The 9090-nt window shown below is 45.5% G+C and overlaps 1 pseudogene; it reads right to left on the reverse strand.

Annotated features, from left to right (window-relative positions):
- Positions 1–3367: 3367 nt before the first annotated feature.
- LOC118629991 lies at positions 3368–4156 on the reverse strand (annotated as a pseudogene).
- Positions 4157–9090: the final 4934 nt, after the last annotated feature.

Raw genomic sequence — 9090 nt, forward strand, 5'->3', positions numbered from 1 at the left:
CGGCTGAGGGTGGAGGGCAGCAAAGAAGTCATCACTCCTGCCATGCACTGTCTCCAGAAATGGTACCTTCTTGACAAACAGGGAATTAACATAGTTATTGCTAAAACGATCAAGACAGTAGGATAAGCAGTATGAGAGCTAGAGCCCAAGGCAGTAGAGGTGGTCCTCAGAGGGTGATGTTTGTTACTTTGGTTCACTACCCCATGTGAGAACCCAGATGTTTCTGATCTGGACACTTACTACTGCTAGATGTAGAAATGAAAATGAAAACACATTTTCTTTTCCTCCTGCCTCGGCCCACTGGCTCGTCTTCCACTTGCCTGTTCTGAGCTGGACCAGGGACAGAGCGAACCCCGTAGTTCCAGGCCTGCTCTTACGTTTCAGCCATGCTTTTCATCTCGGCTGTACCAGTTCTGTGGTGGCGCCTTAGCCAGTCGTCGCTGTACTGTTTCCAAGGTACGAGAAATTCAAGGCAGGTAGGGAATGAGCGCTTTCTGCCCTAGGCTCTAATTTGGGAGATGTCCTCCAATTTTACAGTGGCCAGCTCAGGAAAGTATTCAGGCCAAGATGGCCTTATGATGGAAGTAAGTGGTCCAAGTTCCCATCAAGTTTGGGAGGGGGTGGGAGTGGGGTGAAATGAGGTAGACAGGGCTCTGGTTGGCAGGAATCCAGGGTCCCCACGCTGGGGAGACTGGCTGCTGAGCCTGTCCCACTGCCCAGACCCCACCTGCTCAAGGCTAGGGGGCCTGCAGCACACATGCCCTAAGCTGTAGATCATGAGCCAACCCTGGGTGTGTGTGTGGCTGGAGTGTCAGCTGTCACTGGAAGGATATGAAGCATACCAATGTCCCAGGAATGCTGTTTCTAAAGACAGGTGGGGACAGTGTCACCACTATAGTCTGGGGAATGTGCCTGCCACTTAGCAGTGACAACTGCAGGTGAAGGGCTCAGGCCTGCAGTGGGTATTGGTCAATGCGTGGACTTCAGAAGGAAAGTTCTGGGTGACCTACTGTCAATTTTTACTCTGTGGTATGTTACATTGAGATGAGAAAGCACATTCAGAACTCTGAACAACCACATTAGAGTTTGTAGAGGAGATGGAGTTTTTAAAAAGAAGGGAAAACACGGCAGCATTTCCGAAGAGTAATCATCTTGATTGGAAATTGGAGGAATATATTCTTCCTGATTTCCTTTATGGGAAGAAGGTCATAGGTGTCAATAAAAAACATCTCTAAAGTGAAAGAGCCATACCTTTCAAAGAGCCGCTGTGGTAAGGATGAGCAGTGATGGAGATGCTGGCAGAGCAGTTTCATTGTGGGGGGTGGGGCTGAGCTCATTCCCATCAGTGCACAGGATCAGCTCCCTCCCCGTCAAGTGAGAACTAGTGCATTTGAGACCGTGCCTCTTGCCAGAGCATCTGGAGCAGGAAACTCAGGAACCCAAAGCACTTCTGCGATGTGGTGCCGCCCCTCAGGGCTGGTGAGAAAAGAGCCTTTGATTGCTTCTGTCCTGGAGTTTCTCACTGCCTGAGCTTTCAGACCCTGAGCTCCGGTTGTCCGGCCTCAGGGCCTGCAGAGAAGACCCAGGCTTTCCCCCTGCACATGTCAGAGTGGATTGGTCTGCCTCAAAGGTAGAGAATTGGTCACTCCCATTCAGACAGCACCTTGGGTCTTGAAGGACGTGATGAGGTGAGTGAGGACACCCTTTAATCAATGATTTTGGGAATATTTTATGTTGACTAAGAAACAGAAACCTGTTTGTTTCTAAGTAGCGTTTATTTGGGCAGATAATATCATTTTGAGTTTGGCGTAGCTCTCTGGGAGCGCTTGTAAGCAATGGTGCCATGGTGATGGAGACATCATTCTCTCCTTACATCCACTCCTCCTTCTGCGCTAGCTGAGCAGAGGAAATGATGAGGGAGGAATAGCTGGGTATGGATGAAGGCTTCAAAAGAGGAAAGAACCTCTGGGAACGAGAGAGGTAAAGTGCGTGGTGCCGATTCTATTTAAACGCTGGGGTTTATGGGAGAGTCATGGAGTTGAGAGTCTTTGTAAAGAAACTGGAGGGGCAAGGCTGATATATTCACATAGACTTTGATATGATTGGCACCCTCGAAGTTTGTGCAATACACAACCTACACAATCCTACATGGCTACCCTGCCATGGGTCCCATGGTGCCTACTCAAAATCTGGCAGTGTTCCAGATCCATTTCGATCTGAGCCCTGTGGCTTTGGGCTTTGGTTTCCTGGCGAAGGTGACTTTCATCTTAAGAGCTCTTGGGAGCCCTGGCCAGTTTGGCTCAGCAGTTGAGCGTTGGCCTGCGGACCAGAGAGTCCCGGGTTCGGTTCCTGCTAGGGGCATGTACCACAAAAATAAATAAATAAATAAATAAATAAATAAATAAATAAATAAAAAAGAAAAAAGAGCTCTTGGGAGGTGAGTTGAGCACTAGATTGCCTAGGAAAATCAGACCCATGAATGTTTGGTTAGAAAAACTAAGCTGATAAAAAAGCCTTGGGTTTTTAATATGAAGGATGGGATAATGATACCTACTTGGAGGGTTTGATATAAAAGCCAAAATAACACACCTACAGCCCATAGCACAGAACCTGGGACAATGGTTCCTCCTCTACATTTGTCCCCAGGCTGGTCCTTTTCTTCAGTTCTTATCCCCGTGAATAACACTATCATTCACCCAATTCCTCCAACTGGGAATTCCCTTCTTCTCCCTCGATTCCCCACCTGTCATATTCCAGACACCACTGCCATTTGGAGGGCAGCAATGGCCAGCTGACCAGCTGGTCTCCAGCCAACCACTGTCCCACTGCTATGAGGTAGATCATCGTGAAAGCATCTCTCCCATCTCTCCCATCATCCCTTGAAAACTCAGGCACTTTCCGTCGCTCTTAGGGTAACAGACAACACTCTTAATTTGACCCTGGGCTCTGGTCCAGTCTGCCATCCAGCTTCTGCTGGCTTCTTCTCCTGCCCTCACTTGGCTGAAATAACTTCTACCTCTTCTTCAGATTAGGTGAAGAAGAAGGAATGACTTTGCTGAATGATCGCTCCCTACCCCACCTCCCCCATTTCACGAGTATAAGTTAGATGATTTTTTTTTTTTTAGAATGCTTTTAGCTCACTGATCTTAGCATGTCATTATACCTCTATTGGGCATGTTTATTTGATGAATGAGAGTATGCACCAGGGTCTGTGTATGGTTCTGCTCACCATGGTATCTCCAGGGCTGGGTGCAGTGCTGGAAGCTCAGTAAGTGGGGTGATTTTGGGGGGAGGAGGGCAATGAATCATGCCGTATTATCATTAGTTAAGTACAAAGACCTTCCAACTCTATTACCTAGAGATCATTTCACTTACTGCTCTGTTTGGCTGCCAGTCTGTTGTATCTCTCCTTGGCAATGATGAGGCTATACCTTTTCTTCAGAGAAGAGAAATCCATGGTTTATTGCCCTTTTAGTAACAAAAATATTGGCAAGCTGGGTGGCAAAGCTGTTGTTGTTGGCATCTTTTATCTGAAGCACATCAAAAAGACCAAGATGTCTCTTTCTGTTGGTCATCACACCAATTCTTCCCAACTTAGCACCTCCTATTATCATTCACAGTTTAACAGTATCAAACTTGTTGAAATCAGTAATCTTGCCAGTTTTTAAATCAATCTGAATGATGCCGTTCACTTTGGTGAAGGGATCACGGGAGCGGACCGTGTGAGCATCATGAGTCACCAGAGGAGGAATTTATTTTGTGTCTACAAAGACCTTTCTTACTTTGCACAACTTGTACTTGGCCTCCTCAGGTGTAATCCGATAAACAGCAAAGCCACCCTTGACGTCATAGATCAGAGGGAAATTCTCTATGGCCTTGTCAATGCTGATGATGTCCATGAAATCTCCAGGGCAGGCTACATCCGTTCAGACCTTGCCATCAATCTTAATGAATGGCTACATGCAGACCTTTTTTACTTCATTGTCTGTTAGGGCAGCTTTAAGTCTGTTCTTTAGAAAAAGATGCAGGGAAAATATTGTCTCAAGTGGTGGGAATCAGCTGATGGATGAGGAGCAAACACACCCCTCAGTTTATCCAGCATCCAGTGCTTTGGTGTTGCCACATATTTCAGATGCTTCTTGGGACCATGAGCCATGACTGTGCCATGACAAAAAAGAGCGAAGTATTTTTAGACTGAATGAAGTCATAATGCAAAAGTTCTGCACAGAGTGTGACACATGGTAGTGGCTCAATAAAAGTAAGTGGATGAACAGGCATAGACTCTTAGAAGTCTGAATCTGAAGGCGGGCCAGTGGCAGTATGCAGGAATCCAGGTTGGTTGATTAGAAGGTGGCGAGAAACATAAAGGTCAAAGGGCCACACAGCACTTTGCACATAGTAGGTACTTCATATTAGATGTTACTGCAAAATGATGAGGCTGGCTTTTATGCAAGACTGGCTGGAATGTGTATATGGTCTTGAATATATTTTGGCAACAGGTCTTGTCTAGTGTAGGGTTCATCTACTCACATTTGAGAATTATTTTTTTTAGTCATCCATATATCACGTGGAGGCATCAAAACCAGTGACTGAAAGGAGACATTGATAAATCAAAATTGTATCTGTGTTATCATCCTTTATGGTTGGTGATTTCCCTGGGAGCGGTAAGAACCACACGTTTCTGTACCTGGGCCCCTACCTGGTCATGGTGAAGTGGCCTGTAGTAAAAGTCACCAACCCTAATAGAAAGATTTAGGAAGACTCTCAGAGAGTGTTTTTGGATTTGGGGGAACCTTAGAGACCCTGTTGTCCTCCTCCTCACTTCTTTCCTTTCAATACCACATGCCATGGTGGCTAATAGTGTGGACTCAGGAGCCAGATGTCTGCTTTCAAAGTCTGGTGCTGCCATTGCTACTTTCTCGTCAGGCAACTTCAGTTAAGCACGCTTTGCTGAGCCTCGGTTTCCTCATCTGTGAAAGGAGAGCAATAATAGCACCCCTGTCTTAGGGCTGTTGCAGGTATGTGTGTGCCACAATGAGAATATGTTCCGCATGCACAGTTACAAGCACAAAGAGAGCCCCCGATGAAGAGAGAGTCAGAAAGCCCTATTTAAATACGGGGACCATTCTTAGCTCTCTTTAGTTCAACTAAAATTTGTTGACTGTCTGTAAGGGATACATTTTTACCCTCAATGCCCATCGTGGTCTTGTGAGGTAGCTATCGCTCTCCTTCTGCAGTTGAGGAAACAGGCCCAGTGAGGTTGGCCCAATAACGAGCAGAGCCGGGCTTTGTTCCCAAATCACCCGACTCCAATTCCAGGGCCCTTTCCTCATCCGTAAGTACCTCTTCCTGCAGAAATCCTGGAACATTTAATTTTTTTTTTAAATCCTCATTCGGGGATATTTTTACATTTATCTTCAGACAGAGTGGGAGAGACACAGAGAGAGAGAGAGACCGAGAGAAGGGGGGGGGAGAGAGAGAGAGAGAGAGAGAGAAACATTGATGTGAGAGAGACACATTGACTGGTTGCCACCCACAGGACCCCAACTGGGGCTGGGGACGAACCTCAACCAAGGTAATGTGCCCTTCGCCGGAATCGAACCCGGGACTCTTCGGTCCACGAGCCGACATTCTAACAGCTGAGCCAAACCGGCTGGGGCCATTTAATTCTTTTAAAATAAAAAGTAAACAACTTGTCAGGTTAATAGGAGAGTTGAGAGGTAAGTTCACTTTGACCCAAGAGTGATTCGTTTGTCTTTGTTGACTGTTTTATATTAAAAACCCTCAGATAACTGAGTAATCAACCAATATTATTGGAGCCTGTAATGAGAGCAATGAGGTGCTGGACTGTCTATGATTCAGTGAAAAAAATTGGGGAAACTTTCTCACTGTGTGCCCACGTGAAAGAAAAATAAAAGACTCATACATTACGTGGGAGACAGAGTGTATGACTAGCTTTTCGGGTGACCAAATATACTGTGCATATTTAGTGCTGCATTTTGAATAAAAATAATGCATTTTTTGAAAAAAGAGTTAGAAGTTGTCCCTTAAAGGCAACCAAGTCCGTGAGGCACAACTTCTGGTTTTACAGATTTTTTCACGGTGGTCACTGTTGTGCTGGAGACTGGACCGGTTACTTTGAGTGATTGACTGGAAGGTGGGTGAGCTCCCCCCAGGAGACACAGCCAGCAGGAGGTGCTGGCACTGGGACAGCCTTCCGGCGCAGTAGTGCCCCAGAAAAGTGCTGGTTATACTTAAGATGCATGTAGGAGCAAAGAAAAGCAAGGAGAAAGGAAAGAGGAAAGGGGGGTGAACTTGGAGGGAAAATAGGAGAAAAGAGAAGAGTAAAAGGATTCTGGGGGGAAGCAAGTTTGGAACGTGGTGAGACATGGAAGATCCTTCCAAACCCAGGCTGGAACGAGCTGCAGGAGCCACAGTTCATGTGCCTGGAGCTCACGTATTTGGTGAGTCAGCTAACCGAAAGTCTCCAGAAAAGCAGGAATTATGCAAAAGCAGCTTTCCTTCAGGCAACTAAAATCGATGATTGAAAATATACCTTTCTAATGAGTTTTTTTTCTCACAGGAAGATGTCCAAACTCCATTTCTGAGTCCCTTTGTAAGATGATACCTGTAAATCATTCAGAGAATGCTAGGAACACAGCAAAGTAGCTATCATGATCATTGTCACTACCTAATTTGCGCTTTGACAAGCTTGGTTTGCTCGGCGGGTGGGGAGGGGGTGATAGGCGAGGTTGCCAAAGGCTGTAATTGCTGATAACTTACAATAGAGGAATTGCAATGACAGAACCCAAAAGAAGCAGACCCAGGCCCTCAATAAGCACCCTCAATAATCCTAAATATCTGTCCAGCTCTTGGGGGCTATAACACCTTTGAGGTCAATTTCATCACTGATGTTCACAGTAATGACCCTGGATAATCAAGGAAGAAAGATCATTTAAACTCAGTGTCCCATTTAAGGAGAAACGCGGGGTACTCAAGCAATTTCAGAAAAATTTCCAACGCAGATTATTAAAGGAGAAAAGAAATGGTCACGTGGAGGGTAAGTTTTGGTTGTCTGGAAAAGTCCCTTGCTTAGGAGACCTCGTTCTTGAGCAAAGCCAGATATGTGAAATGTCATGGTTTAAGATAAGTGAGTCAGGAGTCAGGACGGGCAGTGATGGTGCAAAAATACGAGCCTGATTTGGGAGGCCTGAGGCATGTACAGAAACCCCACTCCCCACGCCCATTTTGAGTTCACAACTAAACCTGGTCTGGACTCCACAACAAAGCTGCAGTAATGACCATTGACCTGTAAAATAAGATCCCTAAGCACAGCCCACGAGGGAGGGGCAGCCTGCTGATGGGCTCTAAATTATTTGAAAGGTTTTTATGAAAGGTTCCCATTCATGGAAGCATTTTGTTCCTTCAGATGAAAAGAAAGGACTTTTAGGATGAGTGGCTTTTTTTTTTTCTTTAAAAGAAAGTCCAGTTGTTTTTCTGTGGAAAATTACCAAGCAATTAATGAAATGGTACAAAAGAGATATGTGCATGCTTGCCTCCCGCTCTCCAAAATGAAAAAGAAGGAAGAGTTGAGGCAGAAGTATATGCTGGGTGTCAAAACATCGTTACACTCCTCGAACACATATTCTCTAGCAAGCGGTCAGTGGGGCTGGCCAGACTGGCACCTGGCCCTGGGAAGACAGAAGTGTCACAGCAGGTGGACGGATCAGCTGCTGCCTGCCATGGGTGTATCTGAAGGACACGTGCCCAGCTGCTCCCCCAGGAGAGAGTGTCCCAGGGACCCTCCCATTCCCGTTGGTGCTTCCTTCGCCCCGCTGGCCCTTAGCAGCCTGCTTTGCTTTGCATGCAGCATTCCCAGGCCCAAATACCAGGGAGGATTGTTTCACCCTTTGGCGGCTACAATATAAACAGACTCGGACAGCCACTGACGTTTGGAGGTCTGGATTCTTTCAGGGCAAGGTGAGCAGTATTTTAGCTAAGCCTTGATTCAGGTTTTGTTTTATGTTTTGGGTGTTTATCAAGATCATTGGGAGACATTTTTGTTTGTTTCTAGGTCGTGGACACACTGAAAGCATGATCTTAGAAAATGTAAAAAGGTCACTGAAAAAGTGAATAATAAAAGGGAGAGCTTTATCCTCTAGCTGAATACTTGCTCTATTTTTTTTTATTTTTTATTGTGCGTTTGCTTTGTAAGACCCTAAGGTAAAGCTGTGCCTGAGTCAAAGTGATTTCAGTGGGTCTGTAATTGTGTCTTTGCCACTTGGCTGATACCCTTGGACTGTGGCCTGAAGTGCCATCATCCGTGGCTCCAGCCTTCAGAAGAATCAATATGAACTCGTGGTGGTGGAGGCAGGTCAAAATGCCATTCCAGAACCCGCTTTTAAAACATTTTGAAAAATTCATTAGCCCTCCAAAGCATTAGGTCAGTCCGAGCCTTTTGGGAGAAAAAAATGTCTTTCTCATTTCTCGGGGTTCTTTCGTGCCCAAATAGCCTCCTGACCAGGCGCCACGTCGCTGTAGAAACCAGGCCACCCTCAGAGAGCTTCGTAAGCCAGCATTTATGTAGACTGCTTTGGGGAACCTCACAAACACTGAGCCCTGCGTGTTGCTGTTGGCTCCTTTGTTGGACTTTGGCTTTCAGCAAGATCTACATCGAGCCACCTGGTCACTGCATCACACTGGCCACACCCTGATCTGTCACTTCAGGGAGTGGTGTGGACAACAGGCATCGCATTCCATGTGTTTGGACACAACATTCTATAACCATAGTCTTGTGTTAGAGATTTCTTGCTGGGAAACTGTTATTTGAATCACAGACCTTTATCTTGAAACCATTCTAGAAGGATAAATCTTTAATATTGAAACAGATGAATTTACGCTTTGTCTATTTCCACATCCTGGTATTGTTTTAGGTTTTACTTATTTATAAAACAATAAGTAAACATTAAAGCAAATTTGGTAAATAAAGGAAAGCTGAAAAATAAACTTTGGACAATAGAAAAACTGAAAAATAAAAAACGGAAATCACCCACTTTCGTCGAAGCACGCCGCTTGGCAGCGTTTTAGTCT

This window comes from Molossus molossus, unplaced genomic scaffold, assembly GCF_014108415.1.
Source record: "Molossus molossus isolate mMolMol1 unplaced genomic scaffold, mMolMol1.p scaffold_m16_p_14, whole genome shotgun sequence".
Lineage (NCBI taxonomy): Eukaryota > Metazoa > Chordata > Mammalia > Chiroptera > Molossidae > Molossus > Molossus molossus.